Below are 27987 nucleotides of genomic sequence, written 5' to 3'. Positions count from 1 at the left end.
CCTGTTTTGGTTTTAGGAGGTCTCTGACCAGAGATGACAACTCCTTGGCCTTCTCCTCCGGGAGAAACACCTTCTTCTGTTCTGTGTCCAGAATCATACCCAGGAACAGCAGACGCGTCGTAGGAACCAGCTGCGACTTCGGGATATTCAGAATCCAGCCGTGCTGTTGTAGTACTTCCTGAGATAGTGCTACTCCGACCAACAACTGCTCCCTGGACCTCGCCTTTATAAGGAGATTGTCCAAGTACGGGATAATTATAACTCCCTTCTTTCGAAGGAGTATCATCATTTCGGCCATTACTTTGGTAAATACCCTCGGTGCCGTGGACAGACCAAACGGCAACGTCTGGAATTGGTAATGGCAGTCCTGTACCACAAAACGGAGGTACACCTGGTGAGGTGGGTAAATGGGTACATGTAGGTAAGCATCCTTGATGTCCAGTGATACCATGAAATCCCCCTCTTCCAGGCTTGCAATAACCGCCCTGAGCGATTCCATTTTGAACTTGAACTTCCTTATATAAGTGTTCAAGGATTTCAAATTTAGAATGGGTCTCACCGAACCGTCTGGTTTCGGTACCACAAACATTGTGGAATAGTAACCCCGTCCCTGTTGAAGGAGGGGAACTTTTATTATCACCTGCTGGAGGTACAGTTTGTGAATTGCCGCCAGTACTACATCCCTGTCCTGGGGAGTAGCTGGCAAGGCTGATTTGAGGTAACGGCGAGGGGGCGACGTCTCGAATTCCAGCTTGTATCCCTAAGATACCACTTGTAGAACCCAGAGATCCACCTGTGAGCGAACCCACTGGTCGCTGAAGTTCCGGAGACGGGCCCCCACCGCACCTGGCTCCACATGTGGAGCCCCAGCGTCATGCGGTGGGCTTAGTGGAAGCAGGGGAGGATTTTTGTTCTTGGGAACTGGCTGTATGGTGCAGCTTTTTCCCTCTACCCCTGCCTCTGGGCAGAAAGGACGCGCCTCTAACCCGCTTGCCTTTCTGAGGCCGAAAGGACTGTACTTGATAATACGGTGCTTTCTTAGGCTGTGAGGGAACCTGAGGTAAAAAAGTCGACTTCCCAGCTGTTGCTGTGGATACGAGGTCCGAAAGACCGTCCCCAAACAATTCCTCACCCTTATAAGGCAAAATTTCCATGTGCCTTTTAGAATCAGCATCACCCGTCCACTGCCGAGTCCATAACACTCTCCTGGCAGAAATGGACATCGCATTAATTCTAGATGCCAGCCGGCAAATGTCCCTCTGTGCATCTCTCATATATAAGACTACGTCTTTAATATGCTCTATGGTTAGCAATATAGTGTCCCTGTCAAGGGAATCAATGTTAACAGACAGGGAATCAGACCACGCTGCTGCAGCACTGCATATCCATGCTGAAGCAATAGCAGGTCTCAGTATAGTACCTGAGTGTGTATACACAGACTTCAGGATAGCCTCCTGCTTTCTATCTGCAGGCTCCTTTAAGGCGGCCGTATCCTGAGACGGCAGTGCCACCTTTTTTGATAAGCGTGTGAGCGCTTTGTCCACCTTAGGGGATGTCTCCCAGCGTAACCTATCCGTTGGCGGGAAAGGGTACGCCATTAGTAACCGCTTAGAAATTACTAGTTTCTTATCTGGGGAACCCCACGCTTCTTCACACAATTCGTTTAACTCATCAGATGGGGGAAAAGTCACTGGCTGCTTTTTCTCCCCAAACATAATACCCTTTTTTGTGGTAACCGGGTTAATGTCAGAAATGTGCAACACATTTTTCATTGCCGTAATCATGCATCGGATGGCCCTAGTGGATTGTATATTTGTCTCATCCTCGTCGACACTGGAGTCAGACTACGTGTCGACATCTGTGTCTGCCATCTGAGGTAGCGGGCGTTTTTGAGCCCCTGACGGCCTCTGAGATGCCTGGGCAGGCGCGGGCGGAGATGCCGGCTGTCCCAAAGCTGCGTCATCGAACCTTTTATGTAAGGAGTTGACACTGTCGGTTAATACCTTCCACATATCCATCCACTCAGGTGTCGGCCCCGCAGGGGGCGACATAACACTTATCGGCGCCTGCTCCGCCTCCACGTAAGCGTCCTCATCAAACATGTCGACACAGCCGTACCGACACACCGCACACAGGGAATGCTCTGACTGAGGACAGGACCCCACAAAGTCATGGATTTAAACAAAAGCGATTTTCCCTATAGCTGCTTTTATATATAGTTTTGCGCCTAAATTTAGTGCCCCCCCTCTCTTTTTTACCCTTGATGTCTGGAAACTGCAGGGGAGAGCCTGGGGAGCTGTCTTCCAGCGGAGCTGTGAAGAGAAAATGGCGCCGGTGTGCTGAGGAAGATAGCCCCGCCCCCTTCTCGGCGGACTTCTCACGCTTTTTTATCTGTCTAATGGCGGGGGTTTATGCACATATACAGATTAAAAGCTGTATTATGTGTCAATTAGCCATGTAAGGTACTCTAATTGCTACCCAGGGCGCCCCCCCTCCCAGCGCCCTGCACCCATCAGTGACCGGAGTGTGTGGTGTGCATAGGGAGCAATGGCACACAGCTGCAGTGCTGTGCGCTACCTTAATGAAGACCGAAGTCTTCAGCCGCCGATTTCCTCCGGTTTCTTCAGTCTTCTGGCTCTGCAAGGGGGACGGCGGCGCGGCTCCGGGAACGGACGATCGAGGTCGGGCCCTGTGTTCGATCCCTCTGGAGCTAATGGTATCCAGTAGCCTAGAAGCACAAGCTAGCTGCAAGCAGGTAGGTTTGCTTCTCTCCCCTAAGTCCCACGTAGCAGTGAGTCTGTTGCCAGCAGATCTCACTGAAAATAAAAAACCTAACAAATACTTTTCTTTCTAGGAAGCTCAGGAGAGCCCTAGAGTGCATCCAGCTCTGGCCGGGCACAGATTCTAACTGGGGTCTGGAGGAGGGGCATAGAGGGAGGAGCCAGTGCACACCAGATGTAGTACCTAATCTTTTCTTTAGAGTGCCCAGTCTCCTGCGGAGCCCGTCTATTCCCCATGGTCCTTACGGAGTACCCAGCATCCACTAGGACGTCAGAGAAAATATATTGACCTAGCAATTAGTTTTCAATTAGCCTCCAACTGTGAATCATTAAAACATGTCAGCTTTTATGGATAATAGACCCCCTAATTGAAACAACATTAGTCATGCTGTGCATCTGAAGGAGAGTTGTGAAAACAAAGACCACTCTAAGAAATGAAAGATAAAAAGTTACAAACATGCACGAGATAGGAAAAAAAGCTTCAAATGAATATCAAAGTGCTTCATTAGCTCAGTGAGCAATACTGGCCTATTTTGAGCTAGTGGAGGCTGCAACATACCACCCAAGCACTGCCTATACGAGGCCGCTTCTGAAAACACGGTATTAAAGCAAAGAGGAGCCCTGTGAGGGAAGCCACAGAGAGGTCAACTAGCACTTTGAAGGAGCTACAGAGTTCACTGCGTGAGACTGAAATGAAGGCGCACAGTTATCCATGGCAATAGCACTGCATACAACTGGCTTGTATTGGAAGGGGGCTAGCAACAAGCCATTACTGAAGGAAAGCCACAGTAAAGTACATATGGAGTTTGCTATATGTCCCAGCTAAAACGTGGGATAAAGTTTCCTGTTCAGATGAGGCAAACACTGAACTTTTGCCCCCAATTCCTCAGCAAACACCATTTCATATTGAAGCATATGATTGGCAGCTTCATGTCATGGGAATGTTTTCTGTCAGCAGGGACATCTTGCTATAATTAAAGGACCTGTGGATGGTGCAAAATAAAAGGAGATGCTGCATGATAACCAGATTCAGGGGCAGATGTATTAAGCCTGGTGAAGTGATAAACTGGAAGGTGATAACGCACCAGGCAGTCAGCTCCTAACTGTCATTTTTCAAACCCAGCCTGTAACATGGAAGTTGGGAGCTGATTGGCTGGTGTGTTATCACCTTCCACTTTATCACTTCACCAGGCTTGATACATCTGCCCCAGAGTCTTCTAGAAAAATAAAGCTTGGGAGAAAGTTCACCTTTCAGCAGGATAATGCCAAGCAAAAGGCGAAAACACTGGTGTGGTTGAATAACAAAAATGGCCAACTTGGGTGTGCGGTTGCGCTCCAGGGTAACAATTAGTAAACATTTGTTTTCCTCAACATCGTACTTGGGAAATATCACAAGAATATATAGATATATGGTTTCCTCATGGAACAATAAACAGATAAACAGAGGCAAGCAAATATTTACAAGATGTTTAGAAGAGAGTGGCCATAACCAATAACGGCACACCTAACCGCAAAACAAACTTACATCCCACACATTTCATTGGCAGCTTTAGTTTTTGGGAGTGGAGGTAGCAGAAGAAATAATCACACACAAAAAAAAAAAACGTACTCCCATACAGACGATTATTCAGCTTTTTTTTTCATTATATAGGCGTAGCAAGCGTGTTGCTTTACATAAGTAATAGTATTACAAAGCATGACTCATAGCCTTATTTAACCTCATGGCTGTTTGTTTGGTTACCAGGAATGTACTGTAGCAAATTGCACAATGCATGAACCATTACTGCCAAAGTTAGAGAGTATTTATGTGTTTTGCAAACGCAACAAGGTTTGTATGTAAGAATTACGTGAGAGCCAATCAGATATTCACAAGAACACAATTATTTATTTTGAAACATCGTATTCTAATTGCTCATTTATTTTAATTTAGCATTAATGTCAACAGCCAACACTGCAATCATTGTGTATTTGTAATATTTGCTGGTGGGAACAGCTAGCTACCTGTTACAGCTGTAACGGCAGACTTAAATCACTTCATATGCACCAAAATAAAGAGTGAAATTTCTCAATAATAGCAAACCAGAAAATAACAAATATAAAGTACTCTGCAAGCAACAACTAGTCACAACACTAAATACTGAAGTTGGTCAAACACAGGATGAAATGCCATTGGGCCTGAGTTGTGAGAATTAGCATTAAAGTCACAAACGGGAGGCATTTGATATGCCGACTGACGGGATCCCGGCGCTTAGCATACCGACGCCGAAATCCCAATAGCCGGCATAAGGACAAATATTCTCCCTCTTGGGGGGTCCACGGCGCCCCTGGAGGGAAAAATAAATAGCTTGGCGCAGCGAGCCCACAAGGGGCTCTTTTATGCTCGCCTCGCTGCCGGCGGTCGGGATCCCGGTACGCTGGGTGACGGGGTCCCGAGCGCTGGCATACTGTACCAGACCCATCACAAACTATGGAGGAGATCTGAACAAGTGGCCAGATAACTTTTGGTGTAAATGGCACCTTTATTGCAGTTGGAAGATGGCCGGGCATAAAGGGCTGAAAGCGGTATTCTCCCAACCTGATTAATTGACAAGTTTGATAACCATCCAAACAAATAATCTGCCTTTTGCTACTCTTGTTGCAATATCCGTATGTGAACAGCATAATGTGAACTACACATTTTAGAGGACAATTTACCTGCTACGCTCTCATTAGCAAATTACAGCCTAGCAACTGAATAAACACACACCTAACCAGTTTTAGATGACTGACTCTGAAATTAATTTTTACTCCTTTTCTGGTTGAAACAATATATTTAAAACTGAAAAATCAGTAGCCCTGTATTTCAGACTAGGTTTCACCCATCCCCAGTGGTGAATTTCCCCTTAAGCACACGTGGCATGTGCCTAGGGACATCACTTGTTACGGGGTGGCACTTGGATGCTTGTGTTGGTAATGTCAGCCTGAAATGTACCAGTAACTACAAAATATTTCCATTGTACTGTGCCATATACCATCTTGAATGGAGTGTAAATGAGTATGCACATACTGTCCCTGTAAGCTGTTCTACTTAGTAAATGTGTATACATAATTAAAATTAAAAACTAAAGAACTATAGTGGCTTTTTTATTATTCTATTAAAATGGCAATCATCAGATTATCGCCACTAAACTTGCCCCTGCCCATCCCCACTAGCATGCTAATACCCCGTTCACTTGGACAAGAGGGAGTTTTACATACCTAGGCATACAGATCTCTAAAAACTCCTCTTCCGTATACCACAAGAATATTTCCTAGGCTCTGATGACTGATCAGTAAATGATCTAGAAGGGTGGCATCAACTCCAGCACTCCAACCAGGACAGAGCCAGCTTACTAAAAATGATACACTGAGATTTATGTGCTTCAGTTGCTCCCCCTATTGCTCACTTTGGAGGACACTAAAGGGGATATTCAATTACCCGCACATACTGTCGGGTGCAAAGTATCGCCAAGGGGGGGTGGGGGGGGGCTATCTAATTAGCCCTGATGAGCCGGCGCATGCTGCAGCTTATCAGGGATTTTGTTTCACCTGCCTGCGGCAGGCGAAGGAACATCCCCGAAAACAGGGCTATTTCAACCGAAAACACACAGGTTTCACTGAACCTGTGTGTTTTCAGGTGAAAATACACTTTAACGGAAAAGCTAATGGAGTAGCCTGACCGAAAAACCTGAAGAAACATTGGGGGTTAATTGAATAGCCCCTCAAGAGATTTAATTAAATCCTTCTCAAATTTATTTAGAACCATAAACATAAAATAAGCTTGATTCGATTGCAACAATCCAAAACCAATGGAGGGATTAATTTCCCTAACTCCACATTATAATCATGCTGCCCTTTTAAGTAATTTGCGAGATTTGCTATAAGGGTCCTGTATTTATACTGATCTTACATTGGAAAGGAACTTTTTGTCTGATTGTAAGTTAATTTATTTCCCTTACCTACACAAGTCTGAGATATCTCAAGGATTTAATTAAAATCCCCTTATTTGGAATACCCATAAGTTACAGCAAATATTATGCTATAAAGCTAGTCTAAATGCACACAAGACCATTTTTGTTCCATTGGTATGAAATGGAGTTCCAACATGGATGTGTTGACAATCCATTCCTAATATGGTCAAGAGGGATATAGGCTCCATTGTTTGTTTAGTTGATAGAACTATTAGGAGGCCCCTAACATCCCATCAGGCAGTTGAAAAATATGATTTCCTGGCACCCCTATCCCTTTGCCTATTATCAGCAATACCTGGCTCAGACTATTCGGCACTTGTCTGATCAAAATTGGTTTAATTATTTGACTCACTGTCAACACCAGCAACTAATGCAATCGTCCATCAGTATACTTTCTTACGTGATGTTTCAGACTATAGCACATTACAGACAGGCCTGCCTAAGTGGCATTGTTTCCCCGATCTAACAGTGGACAGTCTACTTAAAAACCTTTCTGACTCTGTCGTATTATACCTGCTAGCTGATACCATAAATTATTTTTGGATTATCTATCACAGAACAAATATTAGTCCTCATCGTAGCTTTTAATGGTCTCCTCTCCCTTTCATACTTGTAAATGTCCTTATTTTCAGGAAGACACGCTGATCTCTCTCATTGTTTGTGGTTGTGCCCTTTGGTTAGAGCCTTCTGGCTTTGTGTCTGAAAATTTGCTCTGGATCACCTAGTTAACTTCTTACCTATTGATTCAGCTTGAGCCATACCGGGAATATTGGCACAGGTCCAAAGAATAACTGTTGATTGTCGCAAACTATTACTGGCATTAAGTGCAGCTTATATTGCAGGTATGGATTCAACTTGCGGTGTCCCCTTTTTTCTTGTTTAAAATAAAAATTGTTTTACCTATTGAGGATGTATTGGCTAGAGGCTTCTTTGGCCAAGGAGTTCAGAGCTGCTAAGTTCTTACAGTTTGGAGAGAGCTTCTGTACATAGCTATGATTCCTATACAAATGTGACTATTGCTTACCTAATGTTTTTCTACCACTTTGTGGTACTTAAGGAGACTAGTAGGTAATGACGCTTCCCCCCATCCCACAAAGTAATACTCTTAGTTCGCACAGCACCCACTAACATAATCCGACTTCATTCTTAATTATGGATATTATTTATAATTTTTGTAACTTTGTTACTGTGATTAGAAAACCTCGTCTTTCTATTGTATGGTAGAGCAGACTATGCTTCATAATCAATAATATGTTTTGAAGAATAATAATTATAAAAAAAAAAAAAAGAGCGGTTCTGCGAGCCAACACTTTGTATACCATCATGGTGTGAGTTTAATACCTGAACTTCTGAAGATCTTGTACGCGGTTTATTCCTGGTACCTTTATCTGGTAAAAACAGTTATTACTCGACAATAATATGTCCTGAAAAGAATATCTACTGGCTTTCAAGATGCATGTGTGCTGTGACTAGTAAATAAGTATCTGAAGAGTTCATCCTCTGCTCACTACCATAGCAGACATGTCCACAGTAAGCAGGTAGTGGCAGATTTCCCATCACCACGCACACACACCCAGAAGTAAGTGGTTCTATGCGCCCACGCAGTAGCATGGCAATGACAGCGACAACCTCTTTTGACAAAGTAGGAGTCAGAAAAAGGCAGATACAGACATGGGAGGGAATCCCTATCCGCCAGGAGTAGAGACTTAAGCCCATTCTGGTCACTCAGGAAAAATGACACCATGTACTGGGTGGCAGAGTAAAGCCTATCTGATCACATATAATGTAGATACAATTGATACACAAATGTATAGTAGGCAGGAAAAAGATCATTTTCAGCAATCCTACCTGATATATGCCTCACTTACATTGGAATTTACCATATAAACACATGGCCTTCTAAGTTCCATTTCCTAATATCTCGATCATGATTTTTGTTCTTTACATTACCTACATGTTTTTACGTTTTTGTCTTTACAGTCCCACCACACCCAAATCTCCAAAATCAATGAGCCATTAAACATTTCTTTTTGTTTATCTTTTATGACCTTATAATGACATTCTTTAGGTAAAACATTCTGCGTTTACACTTTACAGCAAGATGCACAGACTTGCCCAAGTCCAGTTAGTAGCTGGCAACGTGAGAGAAAACAGTTCTCTTTGGATGTGCCACAATGTGAGTAAACATCATCTCTCATGAGTCACACAGTGGGTGCCCCACAGATAAAGCTGTGAAATGGATGCGGCAGCAGCAAACTGGTTTCATGCCTTGACAATACCAACACACATCCCAAGGGAAATTAAAGAGACAACATAGTAGGTCATTCAGATCTGATCACTGGGCTGCGTTTTTTGCTGTCCTGCATTCAGATAGCCGCTGCCTACAATGGGAGAGTATTTTCGCTGTGCAAGTGTGTGTTCCTATGTGTTATAAGAGCTACAAAAAAAATCACTGTGCAGTATCTGCGCAGTCCAGGACTCACTCTTCCAGTGCGATTGAATCCTGCTGATAGGGGCGAGAGCTGACGTCAGACACCCTCCGACAAAACGCTTGGACACGCCTGCGTTTTTCGAGACACTCCCTGTAATCACTCAGTTGCCACCCACAAACGGCCTCTTCCTGTCAATCACTTGCGATTGCCCATGCGAATGGATCCTTCGCACCATCCGGTAGTGACTGTCGATGCCTGTTGTAGCTGTCAGACGTGCGTGCGCATTGCAGTTTAGATGTACGCACTGTTAGGACCTGATCGCCCACTGTGTGAAAACACACAGCAGCAATCAGCTTTGAATGACCCCCATAATACTTTATTGTGCCCTATAGATGAGAAAATATTTGTGCAATTAACAAAAACCTCATAAGTATACTTCGCAAACAATGATGTAGACATAATACTGTTAACCGCAATCACTAATAATGCAGCTTTTCAACAGACATTTCACCGTGAATCAATTTTTTCTCGCTTTTCATCTGTTCTTAAACATGTTGCCCACCTGATGTCCGCTATAAATTCACAGGGTTTCCTGCAGCGGATTCAGTATGAAATGCCAGCAGCTTGAATCCCAGAGGTCAGAAGACCGATGTCAGGATCCCGATGGTGTATATGCCGACAGGTGAGAGTTGGGGATGTTCTCCCCTGTTCCCTATGCCCTAACCCTCCCTTCCCGCAGCCTAACATCCCGGCAGTGGTGCCTAAACCCCCTTCCCCACAGCCTAAACCTAACCCTCCCTCCACCGCAGCCTAACCCTAAACCTCCCTGTGGGTGCCTAACCGTATCAAACCCCCCCCCCCCCCCCCCCCTTCAAGCAGTCTACCCCTAAACACCCTTCCCGGTTCTAAACCTAAGAGCGGTGCTATACTTACATAGTTCGGAATTCCAACATTGGTCTCCTGACCAATTTTGGAGGTCCGGCGCCGGCACTGTGTCTGGTGACAGTATTCTGAAATCTGTATTCAGATAGCCGGGATCCCGACTGCCGATAAATTAACCGCATACCCCCCACCGCTGCAATACAGATTATTTTGCAGAAACATGGTTTCAACTAACTCTTTTGCCACTGCCGCTATAACCTGGGTTATTGTCAGGTTAACCTGGGTCACGACTCAGTAGAAAAAAAGGTTACCCTGCCTCCAGTGATCCAGGAATCCAAACCGGCCAGCTTGCAGGGTTGGTCCCAGGAAGGACCCAGGTTAAGGGGCAGTGTAAACAGGTAACCCAGCTCCAGTTTACAGCATGGGGAGATGTTCACACCTGCACACAGTGACGGGACACTGCTGAACTTCCTGATTCCTCCTGCGCTGACAATGAATCGGGGGCGGGGCCAGTGACATAAGGGTCGGAGCAGGAATCACTACTGGGGCTAATGCTACCGATGAGACACCTGGTGCTACTGCACCCAGAATATCTTTTCAAAGTTCCTTAACTCTAGCACACAAGTAACATTAAAGACAATGTTATTATAGCAAACACAGCAAAAGAGCGGATAATGATCTGTAATTTGTTTTATTAACGATGCTTGAAAAAAAAGTACAACTAAAACAGAGCTTCACAGGATAGAACTACACATTGCTAATACAACTATATTATACCCCTTTTCCACCTACGTACCGTGTCCGATCCGGGATGTTTAACACGGCTACAACCCGTGTCGGCTCCCCCGTTTCCACTACACTTCGACACGGGTTATTCCCGTGTCTGATCTGTTTCCACTTAACCCGGGTAAGCTCTGTAAAAGCCTATTGCTGTCATTACAAATGGACTTTTTACTGTCTCATCAAGATGATGTCATCAAAAGGACCAAAAGGGAGGGGTGGGGCCTGCTCACAGCATTGCAGCAATGGACGCCAGTGCAGTAGCTGTGTCTAGCATGGAGTCGCAGACTGTTTGCAGTTTACTGCTGCTTTCTGCTACAGACAGCTTGATGATGCTTTTCACCTTGTGCTACCTACTGCAGAGCTGGAGAAGGAGAGCTCAATTCTTTGCAGAGAGGGCTACCTATCGACGCAAATATTTGAAAAGGAGGAGAGCGCGTATATCATCCACTGTTGTTATTTCTTTAATAACAATGAACTGTACACCAAGCCGAAGAATGTGGATGAGAGATCGCAGACATGGGGAAGCATTCATGCAGACTATTCTAGCATATCAGGAGGAGCAGTGGATGTCAAACTTCAGAATGTCTCGCGCTACATTCGAGTATGTTTTGGAACTACTGTCCCCCGCAATAACCATGCAGACCACCAGGTTCCGTAAGCCCATTGAGCCAGCCAGGAGATTAGCGATTGCTCTCTGGTGGTATGCTACCCCTGGAGAGTATCGCACAGTTTCCAGTTTATTTGGAGTAGGGATTGGCACGGTCTGCAAGATTGTCTACCAGGTCACGCGGGCATTGCTGGATACCATGTACCATCGCTTTATTTCCTTGCCACAAGGACAGCGGGTAGATGAGACTATAAAAGGGTTTAAGAAGCGTGGCTACCCACAGTGTGCTGGTGCCATAGATGGGACCCACATCCCCATCATCGCCCCCCATGACAACCCAGCAGACTATTACAATCGTAAGGGTTGGCATTCCATTGTTCTGCAAGCTGTAGTGGACCACAAATACTGGTAAGCACTGTTTCACTAATGTGTTTGAAATAGGCTTGGCCTGTTTTATGATAATGCATAAACCTTTATTTTTAGTTTCACAGATGTCTTCATAGGGTGGCCCGGACGGTCACATGATGCAAGGGTTCTCGCCAACTCCGATCTTTACAGTATTGCTGAGGACAAGCTTGGTGGATGGCTTTTCCCTCGAGAGGTAAGATTATTTACTACTTAAACTAATGTTCGCCCATAAACCAATAGTCAAGTTTTACCCCTGTAATAATATTAATGTTTTATTAACAGAAATCGGTGATCGTACATGGTGTGGACATCCCGGTCCATCTCATTGGTGATGCAGCATACCCATTACAGCGCTGGCTAATGAAGGGCTACACCCAGCATGTTCACTTATCCCCCGAACAGACATCATATACCCATGCCCTAAGTTCGGCCCGTATGGCAGTGGAGAATGCGTTTGGGCGTTTAAAAGGACGCTGGCGCTGCCTCATGAAGAGGAATGATGTGGACTTGAAAATAATGCCAGATATAGTAGCGGCCTGCTGCATTCTCCATAACATTTGTGAGATACAAAAGGAAAACTTTCTCCCCGAGTGGAATGTACATGATCATGGGGCGGGGGTCACTGTACATGATGGCACCAGGCTTGGTGGGGCGGCATGACGCTGCCAGCGAGTGCATAAGGGCCACCATTGCAGCTAATCTTCAAACAATGTTGCAGTAGAGAAAACAGACAAGTTTTTGTGTGCAAACAATTTTTGTTTATTTTGTTTTTTAAGTTATAAAAATTTGGTTCAAAAGTTGTTATTATATTTTTCCTTTTAAACAGTAGGCACACATTTTCTGAGGTAACAATATAAAATATTTAAGTGCAAACATGTCACTGTAAAATTCCACATAACGCAAGGGGTCTTCAACATGTGTCCCTCCAGCTGTTGTGGAACAACATGTACCAGCATGTGTTGCTATGTGTTTCCACAACAGCTAGAGGGCCACATGGTGAAGACACCTGCCCTGAGGTAAAAGAGTAAAGTGCAAACAGGGCACTCTGTATAAAAAAAACCCTAATGTTTGGTTTGGCAGATATCGGGTCACCCCCAATATTTGGATCGCACTGCCGCACATTTTCTGAGGTAACATTATAAAATATTTAAGTGCAAACATGTAAAATTCCACATAACGCAAGGGGTCTTCAACATGTGTCCCTCCAGCTGTTGTGGAACAACATGTACCAGCATGTGTTGCTATGTGTTTCCACAACAGCTAGAGGGCCACATGGTGAAGACACCTGCCCTGAGGTAAAAGAGTAAAGTGCAAACAGGGCACTCTGTATAAAAAAACCCCTAATGTTTGGTTTGGCAGATATCGGGTCACCCCCAATATTTGGATCGCACTGCCGCACATTTTCTGAGGTAACATTATAAAATATTTAAGTGCAAACATGTAAAATTCCACATAACGCAAGGGGTCTTCAACATGTGTCCCTCCAGCTGTTGTGGAACAACATGTACCAGCATGTGTTGCTATGTGTTTCCACAACAGCTAGAGGGCCACATGGTGAAGACACCTGCCCTGAGGTAAAAGAGTAAAGTGCAAACAGGGCACTCTGTATAAAAAAACCCCTAATGTTTGGTTTGGCAGATATCGGGTCACCCCCAATATTTGGATCGCACTGCCGCACATTTTCTGAGGTAACAATATAAAAAGGTAGCCCAAATATCTGGATCCCACTGCCCATTTTCTGAGGTAACACTATAAAACTTTAAAGTGCCAACAGGGCACTCTGTAAAATCAAAATAATGTTTGCATTTGTAGGTATCAGGGTTGAGGATACAGTGCAAACATAACCTTAAAACACAAACATTGTTTTATAACCCGCTGCTCTAGGGCAGTTGTCTATATACCCGAAATTCTGAGGACTGCGGGATTTGTGTTGGGGGATTTGAGGGAGGCTCATAGTTGTATGGACCATATGGGTGCTGTGGGTAGGCTGTGTCTTGCTGTTGTGTTTGTGTGGTATTCCCTATGGTACGTGCAAACGTGCGTTCAAAAAATGTCATCTGCCTATCATGCATGGTCATTAACTGACTCATAAAAGTTTGATGCATTTCTTTTTCTGACGCAAGGAATCTCTCAAGCCGTGCATCTTCCTGGGCATTGAGCTCACTATCTGCCTCACGCAGGTGATCCAAGATAATGGACTTCATTGCTTTGACCGTTTGTTCTGTTTTGTTCAGTTTCTTTTTCCGCTGTGGAACGTTGTAGACTGTGAAGGAGATGAAACAGAATGTAAGCAACAATTTAAAAATAGCAGTGGTAGCATATACGTGTTTGTGGCCTTCTCCCACCTGCACACTAGCTATACTCTGCAACATTACCATGCCTTTACATATAGGGACTGCTGCAACTGTATTTGTAATGGTAATACTTACTATTTGAGCGCAAAGTCGTGGTCTTGGGGGGTTGCGACGTCTCCGCCTGAGACTGTGGTACGTCCTCAATAGTGGCACTGATGGAATCATCATTGACGGTCGAGTCTTCAAAACTGCTGTCCGATATAAGCAGCGGGGATGATGGGCTGCATTGTGAGCTGGGAAGGCTGTGCTGTGTTTCGTCACAGTCCTCGTCGACTGACATCTGGCGACTGGCAGAGCTGGATGACGATAGTGCTATGGGATTTGTTATCGCAGTTTTGCCGAAGACACTATAGCATAGGTCATAATATGGCCATTCCATACGCCCAGCACCACTTTTCTTGCGGTTATGGTCGTGTACTTTGGTGAATTGTCTGCGTAGTGCCTTCAATTTGTTAACGACTTGTTGCTGGGTTTTTTGGATGCCCCTTTCTGCCAGCATAAGGGATATGTTCTTGTAGACGATAGCATCCTTAACTGTTCCAGTCACCTGCCTTCTTATTTCTTCCTCTCCCCGAATATTAAGCAGCTCCTTGATCTCTGTGTCTGACCAGATATGGCTAGCCATGTTGCTGTGCTGGAGCTTCTGCTGCTGTATATTGTCTGGAAGCTGCTGCAATAAAAAGATCTGTATGTACCCAGCGCGACTTCAGAGTGTTTTGTTTGCTGCCTCAATGCCTGCATGTGCCCAGCGTGTCTCCCAGGGATGACATCATCTTCCAGTGCCCCAGAAGCACCAATCAGCGTCTCAGAGCGTTACTCGGGTCTGAAAACACGTGTAATGACCGTTTCCACTGCACCGCTATCCGTGTCATTACCGTGTTCTACCCAGGTAAATAGCCGGGTTGGATTCCCGGGTCACTCAACCCGTGTTGACCCGTTTCCACCTACTAAAAATCCGTGTTGATGCGCGCCCCCGTGCAAAAACACGGGTAAAAACAGCTAGTGGAAAAGGGGTACTAGTCAATCAATCCAGTACAGAAAGTATAAAACATTCTCCCAGAGTACTCCTAAAATAGAGATAGTGTGTGCGGAATTATTAATTGCAACATTAAAATATTTTATTTACAGGGAAAATGAAGGTTAAGCCTGTGTTATAGTTTGCCCTTGAAATACTAGAGGAAAGCAATACATTCCAAAAATGTCCAATGTGCAGTAATTCAGCAAAAGTCATTCTGCTAAGAGATTACTCCTTATCAAGCAAATTAATATTCTCTTTTGGAAATGACAATTGGTTAATCAGTCTAAACATATCACTGCCTCTCTGACATCCTCACCATTAGCACACCTTATGTTTCTTGTTTTTTAATCTCCTGCTAACATTTAACTGTTTTTATAGTGCTACATAAAATGCAATGAAATCTATTCTTGCTGCATAGTAGGTGCTAAATTATACAGAGCTTAAAACCCCCAAAACATATTTAGGAGTTTGTTAAATGAAATAACTGTTTCTTGCAAGATAGAAAGATGCAATACAAGTGTACATAGGGGCTAATTCAGAGACGTATGATATGCAAAAGGTGTGGTATGTTAGATAGAATAGACTTAGGTCAAGTGTCTAGGTCGACCACTATTGGTCGACAGTAAGTAGGTCGACATGGTTTCTAGGTCGACAGGGACTCTAGGTCAACATGTACTAGGTTGACATGAAAAAAGGTTGACATGAGTTTTTACATTTTTTTGGTGTTTTCTTCGTAGAGTGACGGGAAACCCCAATTAGTGCACCGTGTCCCCTCGCATGGCGAGCAATTAGGCAAGGTGCCTCGCTCCGCTGCTGCTGCGCTCGGCACAGGTTACCATTCCCAAATGTAGTCCACATGGATCGTAAAGTATGAAAAGGTAAAAAAAAAAAAAAAAAAAAGGGAAAAACCCATGTCGACCTAGAGTCCCCGTCGACATAAGTCTTGTTGACCTAGAGGCCGGATCCCATGCAAAAGATGCAGGGTTCGTCTTGACTGACGACTTCAGTGATCCACTGCTGAGTCTGAAGAAGCCACACTGGACCCTGCTGCATGAACATCGGACTTATGAGTAACCCTAAGGTTACTCAGGATGTCTGATGAAATGATGCTTCCTGGGCCAAAGAAGCTGCATTCGAGGATGCAGCCACTAGCTTTAGCATGCCCCCGTTTTCTGGAATGCTGCCCGTCTCCACCTTCAAATACCAGCAGCATGTCCATCATACTGTAGCTTTTGGTGCACAGTGAGCGACACTGCAGACCCAGATCTGCACATGGACAGTGCAACTGTAACCCCCATTGCGTGCATGCTCAAAAAAAATGGGGCATGGTCTCAAATGAATCCCCGGCAGCAGTGCCAGATTAAGGTTCACATGGGCCTGGAGCTGAAATTTACGAAGGGCCTACTGTGTGTCTCCACAGGAGTAATAACCAGCGTCGCAGGAGTGCGACTACTTATATGGGGTGTGTGACCAGTGTTGTGAGGGTGGGGCATATATATATATATATATATATATATATGTGAATTGTAAAAATATAACAGGGTGGCTCTCAAAGTGCGCCAATCAATTTGGTACCACAACTATGGCCTGATTCATCAGTTGTTGCTAATTAAGATCGCTGGCATTTTGGCCAATTTTTTGCCATTGCGCATGCATCTGAGATGCAATACCCATGTGCAGGTGATTGTGTTGCAATCACGCCCACAAGGGAAAGCAGTCACAAAGTCAGTGACAGCTGGGCAGCGTTTGGGGGAGGTGACAATGGGTGGTTATAAGCAGGAGAGCTCTATGAGTGTCGGGCAAGCTGCTGCATTTGGAAGAGGTCAGGCTCATTCAGAAGCTTCAGCACCACCCAATCTGCGATGATGTTACCAATATATTCGCAGTTTGCTGACGTCGGATGGATATACAAAGGCACTCTTATGTACTGTTGTGCTCGATGTCTATTAGCAGATCACTGCAGCTGCGTTCCTTAAAAAAAAGCAATTGCGATTGTATTTTAACCGCTGCTGAATAAGGCCCTATAACCCATAGTCAATTACACACCTAACGTAAAACCACTTTGGTCAAAAGTGATCTGAATTCTCTACAGTATATGGTGTTTCTCTGCATCCCAATGGGTGAATAGAAATCTGTATAGAATCAGACAAGGGCTGGATGTTACACTCTGTACCTGAGGGTACCTGATTTGAGATCACCATGCCCGTCCACATTACAGCAATAGCCCACCATCTGTACACATTACAGCAATTGGCAATACCAACCCCACATTACAGCAATACCGCACATTTCTTGCACATTACAGCAATACTACTATCCCCACCACCCCAATTGTCATACTACATCAATATTATTATCCTTTTTTACTTTTAAGGTGCAACAAAGGGCCTAATTCAGGCCCTATCGCTCCTCTGCATTTTTGCAGAGGTATGTGATCAGATAGCCGCCGCCCATAGAGAGTGAAAACCCGCCCTGTGCAAGTGTGCGAATGCATATGTACGCCGTGTAATAACTTCACCAGTCAGTGGACATCTGCAAATCCGATCGCAGCTCACTCACCATCTAATGATTTTTCCAGTCTGTGCAGTCTGTGTGTAATCCAGAACTTACTCCTACAGTGCGATACAAAGACAGATTGGGCCAGAGCTGACGTCACACACCCTCCCTGAAAACGCTTGGGCACACCTGCTTTTTTCCTGACACTCCCAGAAAACGGCAATTTACCACCCCCCAAACGTCCGCTTCCTGTCAATCAGCCTGCGTTCACCTAGAAATTTAAAAAAACACAGTACTGCAGTACTCAGGAATAAACCATTAGGTACGTCTCATTACCAAAGACACCTATGGGGGGGAATTCAATTCAAAGTAATGGACGCGATGCTGGCATTGCAAGTTTTCCCTCATCTGAAAGAAGTGCGATGGAAAACTTGTGATACTGATATGTGCACATCTTGGCATCATGACGATGTGTGTAAATCAGTGGTCGAAGTGGAAATTTTGAAGTGGGGGTATGGAAAAGTGAAGGCGTGGCCACTCAAAAGGGTGTGTGTCCTTTAGTGTAGTTTACCAAACTATATACCCCTTATACACATTATGCTCCACAATAGTAGGACCCCTTATACTATCTAGTACTGCTGCCCCTTTCACATTATAGCACACAGTATGAGCTGAAATTCACATTATAGCACACAGTATGAGCCGAAATTCACATTATAGCACACGGTATGAGCCGAAATTCACATTATAGCACACAGTATGATCCGAAATTCACATAGCACACGGAATGAACAGAAATTCACATTATAGGACACGGTATGAGACAAAATTCACATTATAGCAAACGGTATGAGACGAAATTCGCATTATACCACATGGTATGAGCCGAAATTCACATTATAGCACACAAAATGAGCCGAAATTCACATTATAGCACAAGGTACGAGCCGAAATTCACATTATGACACATGGAATGAGACAGAATTCAGGGAGAGTGACAGCAGGGACATAGGGACAGTGACAGAAGGGGCAATGACAGAGAGAGGGACAGGGAGAGTGACAGCAGGGACATAGGAACAGGGAGAGTGACAGAGAAAGGGACAGCAAGGGCATACAGTAGGGACTAGGGAGAGAGAAAGGCAGCAGGGTAAGATGACCTATTTAGCAGTGCGGTGCTGAGGATGCTGTGGTCGTCGTGAGGCGGAGGAGGCTGTGGTCGTCGTGAGGCGGAGGCGGCTGTGGTCGTCGCGAGGCGGAGGAGGCTGTGGTCGTCGCGAGGCGGAGGAGGCTGTGGTCGTCGCGAGGCGGAGGAGGCTGTGGTCGTCGCGAGGCGGAGGAGGCTGTGGTCGTCGCGGGGCGGAGGAGGCTGTGGTCGTCGCGGGGCGGAGGAGGCTGTGGGCCTCGGAGATAGTGCAGAGAAGTACTGAGGGCAGCAAAGGAGGCTGAAGCGGCGGCGGTGCAGCGGAGGAGGAGGCAGAGGACGGCGGTGCAGCGGAGGAGGAGGCAGAGTGCGGTGGCAGCGGTGCAACGAAAGAGAACGGAGGAGGCTGTGGTCGGCGGCCTTTGGTGGTGTGGCACTGCACTGGTTCCTATGACCCGGCGCTACTATTTCAAATCTGCCGCGGACCTGCATCCAATCAGGAGCGGCCACGCGACCGCTGCCGATTGGCTGCCGGTCCGCGGCAGATTTGAAATAGTAGCGTCGCGGTCAGCTCGATGCGGCGGCTGCCCAGCGGGGGGACAGTGCTCGAAGAAGTACCACTATACCATACCGTTGTATACCGGCCCACTTCGAGCACTGCTGTAAATGAAATGTCACTTAGTGCGCACAGAAAATCGGTATGCATAATATAAGAGAGTTGTATGACTACTCTGGGCCTGGTTCAGAGGTGCACGCTATTGCAGCCGTGACTGCTTCTTTCTGCTAATGCCATGGCTTATGGTCTTCCCAATGAGACACTCACCAGCCGTAGTGCTAATCTGCCGCTGTGCACACAAAACAAACATCAGTCTCACCATCGGATATTGCGTCAGCCCTATGGAGGTGCAGAATGTTCTTCTGAACATGTGTGCCAGTGCAACTGTGACATAAGGCCATGACACACCTGCATCTGGCTAGCCATCCCCGTTACCTCCCAGTAACGCCTACTAAAATTGCACGTCTCTGCATCCAAATTCCTTCTGTGCTTCCCAGCGGTAAGCATCTGGAAGCATGTGCAGTGCGACTCACACGCATGCGCAGAATGAAAATATTGTCCTCTTGCGCAATGACATAGCGTGCACCTCTGAATCAGGCCCTCTGTCTTCTGGTTAAACTGGGAAAATCTACTAATAATAGGAAAGTAGTTTAAATACAACAACAAGCTACACTTATAGATTACAATTCTGAAATTAAGGCAGAAAATAGATGTACATGTGCATTAAGATGTACATCATAATGCACTGCATAAAATATTTATTATATGGCGTGTCAGTCTAGTGCAGGCACACTGCCCCCCCCCCCCCCCCCCACCCCCACCCATCTCCTTGGTGGTGACAGCTCACACTGCCATTACAGTGAGGTGTGCACACGTGACCCTACAACTATTAGTGTATGTTCACCCACCAGCCTATTACTTCAACTCACCCATCCTCACTCACCAATTTTCTCACTAAGCCTGAACAGAGGCTTCTCCACTACACCGGCTGGTGAATGTCACCTTAAAAAAAAAAAGAAAAAAAAAAGGCCGCAGCGGCCACGTATTGCATCCTACATGGAATGTCTGTTCAGCTGAACAGTAAGGCTGGGTACACGCTAGTGCGACCAGCAATAGTGCTGATGTGCAAAGCGATTACCCTTTGCCCTGGGCATCGGGAGATTGCCAGTACACACTAGACAGATATTGGTGTGCGACGGAACGTTCACTGTTCCGTCACTCATTAATATTAATTTCATCACATGCAAGGTCGTGTGATTGGCCATGCAGCATGGCCAATCACGTGACCTCGCATGCGACTCACGGGCGTGCACAATCGCCGTACACACTGCACAATACAGCTGATCTGTCATTCTGATTAACCCGGATCGAACAAATCGGAACAATACTGTGCAAGAGTGTACCCTGTTTAAGAGTCGCCAGGAAAGGGAAAGAACGGGATGAGACAGGAGGAACACAGAGGGAAGAACAGAGATAGACGGCAGGAAGATAGGGGGAAGAACAGAGGGAAAAGGGAGGAAGACGGGGAGAAGGAAAGAACACAGGGGAAGAACAGGGAAAGATACAGGTGGAACACAGGGGAAAGGACATGGGAAGATGGAAGGAAGTCCAAAATACCTACACAAAATAACAGTGAGCACTAGTAAATATATACGTATATATATATATATACGGTATATATATATATATATAATAAGAATTTACTTACCGATAATTCTATTTCTCGGAGTCCGTAGTGGATGCTGGGGTTCCTGAAAGGACCATGGGGAATAGCGGCTCCGCAGGAGACAGGGCACAAAAAAGTAAAGCTTTACTAGGTCAGGTGGTGTGCACTGGCTCCTCCCCCTATGACCCTCCTCCAGACTCCAGTTAGGTACTGTGCCCGGACGAGCATACACAATAAGGGAGGCATTTTGAATCCCGGGTAAGACTCATACCAGCCACACCAATCACACCGTACAACTTGTGATCTAAACCCAGTTAACAGTATGACAACAGAAAGGGCCTCTTAAAGATGGCTCCTTAACAATAACCCGAATTAGTTAACAATAACTATGTACCAGTATTGCAGATAATCCGCACTTGGGATGGGCGCCCAGCATCCACTACGGACTCCGAGAAATAGAATTATCGGTAAGTAAATTCTTATTTTCTCTATCGTCCTAAGTGGATGCTGGGGTTCCTGAAAGGACCATGGGGATTATACCAAAGCTCCCAAACGGGCGGGAGAGTGCGGATGACTCTGCAGCACCGAATGAGAGAACTCCAGGTCCTCCTTTGCCAGGGTATCAAATTTGTAAAATTTTACAAACGTGTTCTCCCCCGACCACGTAGCTGCTCGGCAGAGTTGTAATGCCGAGACCCCTCGGGCAGCCGCCCAAGATGAGCCCACCTTCCTTGTGGAGTGGGCTTTTACAGTTTTAGGCTGTGGCAGGCCTGCCACAGAATGTGCAAGTTGAATTGTGTTACAAATCCAACGAGCAATCGACTGCTTAGAAGCAGGTGCGCCCAACTTGTTGGGTGCATACAATATAAACAGCGAGTCAGATTTTCTGACTCCAGCCGTCCTTGCAATGTATATTTTTAAGGCTCTGACAACGTCCAACAACTTGGAGTCCTCCAAGTCGCTAGTGGCCGCAGGCACCACAATAGGTTGGTTCAGATGAAATGCTGATACCACTTTAGGGAGAAAATGCGGACGAGTCCGCAGTTCTGCCCTATCCGAATGGAAGATTAGATAAGGACTTTTATAAGATAAAGCCGCCAATTCAGATACTCTCCTGGCAGAGGCCAGGGCTAGTAACATAGTCACTTTCAATGGTTCAAACCAATGGGATTTGAGGAAATCTAAAACTACATTTAGATCCCACGGTGCCACCGGAGGCACCACAGGAGGCTGTATATGCAGTACTCCCTTGACAAAAGTCTGGACCTCAGGGACAGAGGCCAATTCTTTTTGGAAGAATATTGACAGGGCCGAAATTTGAACCTTAATGGATCCCAATTTGAGACCCATAGATAATCCTGATTGCAGGAAATGTAGGAAACGACCCAGTTGGAATTCCTCCGTCGGAACCCTCCGATCCTCGCACCACGCTACATATTTTCGCCAAATGCGGTGATAATGTTTCACGGTGACTTCCTTCCGTGCCTTAATCAAGGTAGGAATGACTTCTTCTGGAATGCCTTTCCCTTTTAGGATCTGGCGTTCAACCGCCATGCCGTCAAACGCAGCCGCGGTAAGTCTTGAAAAAGACAGGGACCCTGCTGTAGCAGGTCCCTTCTCAGAGGTAGAGGCCACGGTTCGTCCGTGAGCATCTCTTGAAGTTCCGGATACCAAGTCCTTCTCGGCCAATCCGGAACCACTAGTATTGTTCTTACTCTTCTTTGCCGTATGATCTTCAATACCTTTGGTATGAGCGGCAGAGGAGGAAACACATACACTGACTGGTACACCCAAGGAGTTACCAGTGCGTCCACAGCTATTGCCTGTGGATCTCTTGACCTGGCGCAATATTTGTCCAGTTTCTTGTTGAGGCGAGACGCCATCATGTCTACAATTGGTCTTTCCCAACGGTCTATTAACATGTTGAAGACTTCTGGATGTAGACCCCACTCTCCCGGATGAAGATCGTGTCTGCTGAGGAAGTCTGCTTCCCAGTTGTCCACGCCCGGGATGAACACTGCTGACAGTGCTATCACGTGATTCTCCGCCCAGCGAAGAATCTTGGCAGCTTCTGCCATTGCACTCCTGCTTCTTGTGCCGCCCTGCCTGTTTACATGGGCGACCGCCGTGATGTTGTCCGACTGAATCAACACCGGCTTTCCTTGCAGGAGAAGTTCCGCCTGGCTTAGAGCATTGTAGATTGCTCTTAGTTCCAGAATGTTTATGTGAAGAGACTTTTCCAGACTCGTCCATACTCCCTGGAAGTTTCTTCCTTGTGTGACTGCTCCCCAGCCTCTCAGGCTGGCGTCCGTGGTCACCAGGATCCAATCCTGAATGCCGAATCTGCGGCCTTCTAATAGGTGAGCCTTCTGCAACCACCACAGAAGTGACACCCTTGTCTTTGGTGACAGGGTTATTCGCAGGTGCATCTGCAGATGCGACCCTGACCATTTGTCCAACAGATCCCTTTGGAATATTCTTGCATGGAATCTGCCGAATGGAATTGCTTCGTAAGAAGCCACCATTTTTCCCAGGACTCTTGTGCATTGATGTACTGACACTTTTCCTGGTTTTAGGAGGTTCCTGACCAGATCGGATAACTCCTTGGCTTTTTCCTCTGGAAGGAAAACCTTTTTCTGAACCGTGTCCAGAATCATTCCTAGGAACAGCAGACGAGTTGTCGGGATTAAATGGGATTTTGGAATATTCAGAATCCACCCGTGTTGTCTTAGCACCTCTTGAGATAGTGCTAAAGCTGTCTCCAGCTGTTCTCTGGACCTTGCCCTTATTAGGAGATCGTCCAAGTATGGGATAACTAATACGCCTTTTCTTCGAAGAAGAATCATCATCTCGGCCATTACCTTGGTAAAGACCCGAGGCGCCGTGGACAATCCGAACGGCAGCGTCTGAAACTGATAGTGACAGTTTTGAACAATGAACCTGAGGTACCCCTGGTGTGCGGGGTAAATCGGAACGTGTAGATACGCATCCTTGATGTCCAAGGATACCATAAAGTCCCCTTCTTCCAGGTTCGCTATCACTGCTCTGAGTGACTCCATCTTGAACTTGAACTTTTTTATGTAGAGGTTCAAGGACTTCAGATTTAGAATAGGCCTTACCGAGCCATCCGGCTTCGGTACCACAAATAGAGTGGAATAATACCCCTTTCCTTGTTGTAATAGGGGTACTTTGACTATCACCTGCTGAGCGTACAGCTTGTGAATGGCTTCCAACACCCTCTCCCTTTCGGAAGAGACGGTTGGGTAAGGCAGACTTCAGGAAACGATGAGGAGGATCCGTCTCTAATTCCAACCTGTACCCCTGAGATATTATCTGCAGGATCCAGGGGTCTACCTGCGAGTGAGCCCACTGCGCGCTGTAATTTTTGAGACGGCCCCCCACTGTCCCCGAGTCCGCTTGAGAGGCCCCAGCGTCATGCTGAGGTTTTTGCAGGAGCCGGGGAGGGCTTCTGTTCCTGGGAAGGAGCTGCCTGTTGGTGTCTCTTCCCTCTTCCTCTGCCTCGTGGCAGGTACGACAAGCCCTTTGCTCTCTTATTTTTGTAGGAGCGAAAAGGCTGCGGTTGAAAGGTCGGTGCCTTTCTCTGTTGGGGAGTGACTTGAGGTAAAAAAGTGGATTTCCCGGCAGTAGCCGTGGCCACCAAGTCTGATAGACCAACTCCAAATAACTCCTCCCCTTTATACGGCAAAACCTCCATGTGACGTTTTGAATCCGCATCGCCTGTCCACTGTCGTGTCCATAAGGCTCTTCTGGCTGAAATGGACATAGCACTCACCCGAGATGCCAGTGTGCAAATATCCCTCTGTGCATCACGCATATAGATAAATGCATCCTTTATTTGTTCTAACGACAGTAAAACATTGTCCCTATCTAGGGTATCAATATTTTCAATCAGGGATTCTGACCAAACTACTCCAGCACTGCACATCCAGGCAGTTGCTATAGCTGGTCGTAGTATAACACCTGCATGTGTGTATATATTCTTTTGAATAACTTCCATCTTTCTATCTGATGGATCCTTAAGTGCGGCCGTCTCAGGAGAGGGTAACGCCACTTGTTTGGATAAGCGTGTGAGCGCCTTGTCCACCTTAGGGGGTGTTTCCCAGCGCGCCCTAACCTCTGGCGGGAAAGGGTATAATGCCAATAACTTTTTTGAAATTATCAACTTTTTATCAGGAGCAACCCACGCTTCATCACACACGTCATTTAATTCTTCTGATTCAGGAAAAACTGTTTGTAGTTTTTTCACACCATACATAATACCCTGTTTTACGGTATCTGTAGTATCAGCTAAATGTAACGTCTCCTTCATTGCCAAAATCATATAACGTGTGGCCCTACTGGAAAATACGTTTGAATTTCTACCGTCGTCACTGGAATCAGTGCCCGTGTCTGGGTCTGTGTCGACCGACTGAGGCAAAGGGCGTTTTACAGCCCCTGACGGTGTTTGAGGCGCCTGGACAGGCATTAATTGATTGTCCGGCCGCCTCATGTCCTCAACTGACTGTTTAAGGGAAGATAAACCATCACGTAATTCCACAAATAAAGGCATCCATTCTGGTGTCGACCCCCTGGGGGGTGACATCTGCATATTTGGCAATTGCTCCGCCTCCACACCAATATCGTCCTCATACATGTCGACACCACGTACCGACACACACCGCAAACTCACAGGGAATGCTCTAATGAAGACAGGACCCACTAGCCCTTTTGGGGAGACAGAGGGAGAGTCTGCCAGCACACACCACAAAGCGCTATATATACAAGGGATATCCTTATATTAAGTGCTCCCTTATAGCTGCTTTAATATATATATATATAGCCATTAATGTGCCCCCCCTCTCTGTTTTACCCTGTTTCTGTAGTGCAGTGCAGGGGAGAGACCTGGGAGCCGTTCTGACCAGCGGAGCTGTGACAGAAAATGGCGCCGTGTGCTGAGGAGATAGGCCCCGCCCCTTTTTCGGCGGGTTCTTCTCCCGCTATTTTTCCAGTCAGGCAGGGGTTAAATATCTCCATATAGCCCCTATGGGCTATATGTGAGGTATTTTTAGCCTTGTATAAGGTTTATATTTGCCTCTCAGAGCGCCCCCCCCCAGCGCTCTGCACCCTCAGTGACTGCCCAGTGAAGTGTGCTGAGAGGAAAATGGCGCACAGCTGCAGTGCTGTGCGCTACCTTATGAAGACTGAGGAGTCTTCAGCCGCCGGTTTCCGGACCTCTTCACGCTTCAGCATCTGCAAGGGGGTCGGCGGCGCGGCTCCGGGACCGGACTCCACGGCTGGGCCTGTGTTCGATCCCTCTGGAGCTAATGGTGTCCAGTAGCCAAGCAGCAAATCCACTCTGCATGCAGGTGAGTTTACTACTTTCCCCCTAAGTCCCACGTTGCAGTGATCCTGTTGCCAGCAGGACTCACTGTAAAGAAAAAAAACCTAAACTAAACTTTCTCTAAGCAGCTCTTTAGGAGAGCCACCTAGATTGCACCCTTCTCGTTCGGGCACAAAATCTAACTGGAGTCTGGAGGAGGGTCATAGGGGGAGGAGCCAGTGCACACCACCTGACCTAGTAAAGCTTTACTTTTTTGTGCCCTGTCTCCTGCGGAGCCGCTATTCCCCATGGTCCTTTCAGGAACCCCAGCATCCACTTAGGACGATAGAGAAATATATATATATATATCTCTATATATATATCTCTATATATATATATCTCTATATATATATATCTCTATATATATATATATATATATCTCTCTATATATCTCTCTCTATATATATATATATATATATATCTCTCTATATATCTCTCTATATATATATATATATATATATATATATATATACACACACACACACACATGAATACAGTAGATCCGGACATACATGCATACAAACACACTTACAAGATACAGTATGAAGCTGTTATTTTCCTCATGATTTCAAAGGTCCTGGAGGGTGGATTGCTGAGGCTGTATCATCCAAACCAGGAGATCAGTTACAGGCAGCACTAGTGCAGTGCACTATGCTCTGCAGTCTGCACAGACACACAGTCATCACGGGGGCGGGGCTTGGTGCAGTGTAAGAGAGGAGCTCCAGGAAGTAGGCAGTGACAGTGGCACGCTGTTGTTGTGACTGGTTCCTTTAGCTTCAGGAAGTAAACCTGTATAGGGACAGTCACTAACTGCCGTGACAGCTTTAAGTAAGCCCCCCACAGGGAAGGGGGGCGCGGCCCGTGATCGGGGGGCGGAGCCTCGTGTGGTCACTGGGCTGGCAGGCTGCTGTAGCAGGAAATAAACTTTCTTGTCTACAGCAGCACATGAGATGATGGTGGGCCTATTTTGATGGGGGGCCTGGAGCTGCAGCTCCATCCGCCCCATTGTTAATCCGGCCCTGCCCGGCAGGCATCACTATGTGGGTGTGGCCAAATGGGTAGCCACCAATTACATCAATCCTGGGGGCATGCCACGCTTCCTGGGAGATGCTGGGCTGCCCCCAGAGACTAGTGCCTGCAATGCTGGTTCCTTCTCAGTGACTGGAGCCGGGTGCTGCAGGATAACGTCTCACTGCGGAGCTGGCATTTTGGTGTCACTCCCTGCTTGGTAATCCCACCGTTTAAGATCAAAATTCTACACAGCGTTGTACTGGAATAGCTGTGTTTGATATGTTTAATCTGGTTTTCAAGCTAAAGAGAACTTGCTAATAGAGCCACTTGGTAAGCAGAATTAAATTTAAGATTTGCATTTGTTCAGTTACTTATTCACATTTTTTCATTTTTAAGCAACTAACACAAAGTTTTAGGGATGCCCATTCATGAATCCAGATTGTTAAATCAAATTGACTGAGGTACTAATTATATTACCTGGACT

At 46.1% G+C, this 27987-nt stretch overlaps 1 protein-coding gene and 1 long non-coding RNA gene across 13 annotated transcripts in view; one reads left to right on the top strand and one right to left on the bottom strand.

Moving 5' to 3' along the window:
• PTPRK (protein tyrosine phosphatase receptor type K) overlaps window positions 1-27987 on the bottom strand; it is a 689055-nt gene that overhangs the window by 509187 nt on the left and 151881 nt on the right. The gene's annotated exons all lie outside the window — the stretch shown is intronic.
• On the top strand, window positions 11994-12678 carry LOC134911590 (uncharacterized). The gene is made up of 2 exons (XR_010176702.1): window positions 11994-12074; window positions 12164-12678. It is a non-coding gene; the product is annotated as an uncharacterized LOC134911590 (long non-coding RNA).

This window comes from Pseudophryne corroboree, chromosome 4, assembly GCF_028390025.1.
Source record: "Pseudophryne corroboree isolate aPseCor3 chromosome 4, aPseCor3.hap2, whole genome shotgun sequence".
NCBI classification, from domain to species: domain Eukaryota; kingdom Metazoa; phylum Chordata; class Amphibia; order Anura; family Myobatrachidae; genus Pseudophryne; species Pseudophryne corroboree.
Note: the sequence above shows the minus strand (reverse complement) of the source record. Positions and strands in the feature narration are given on the sequence as shown.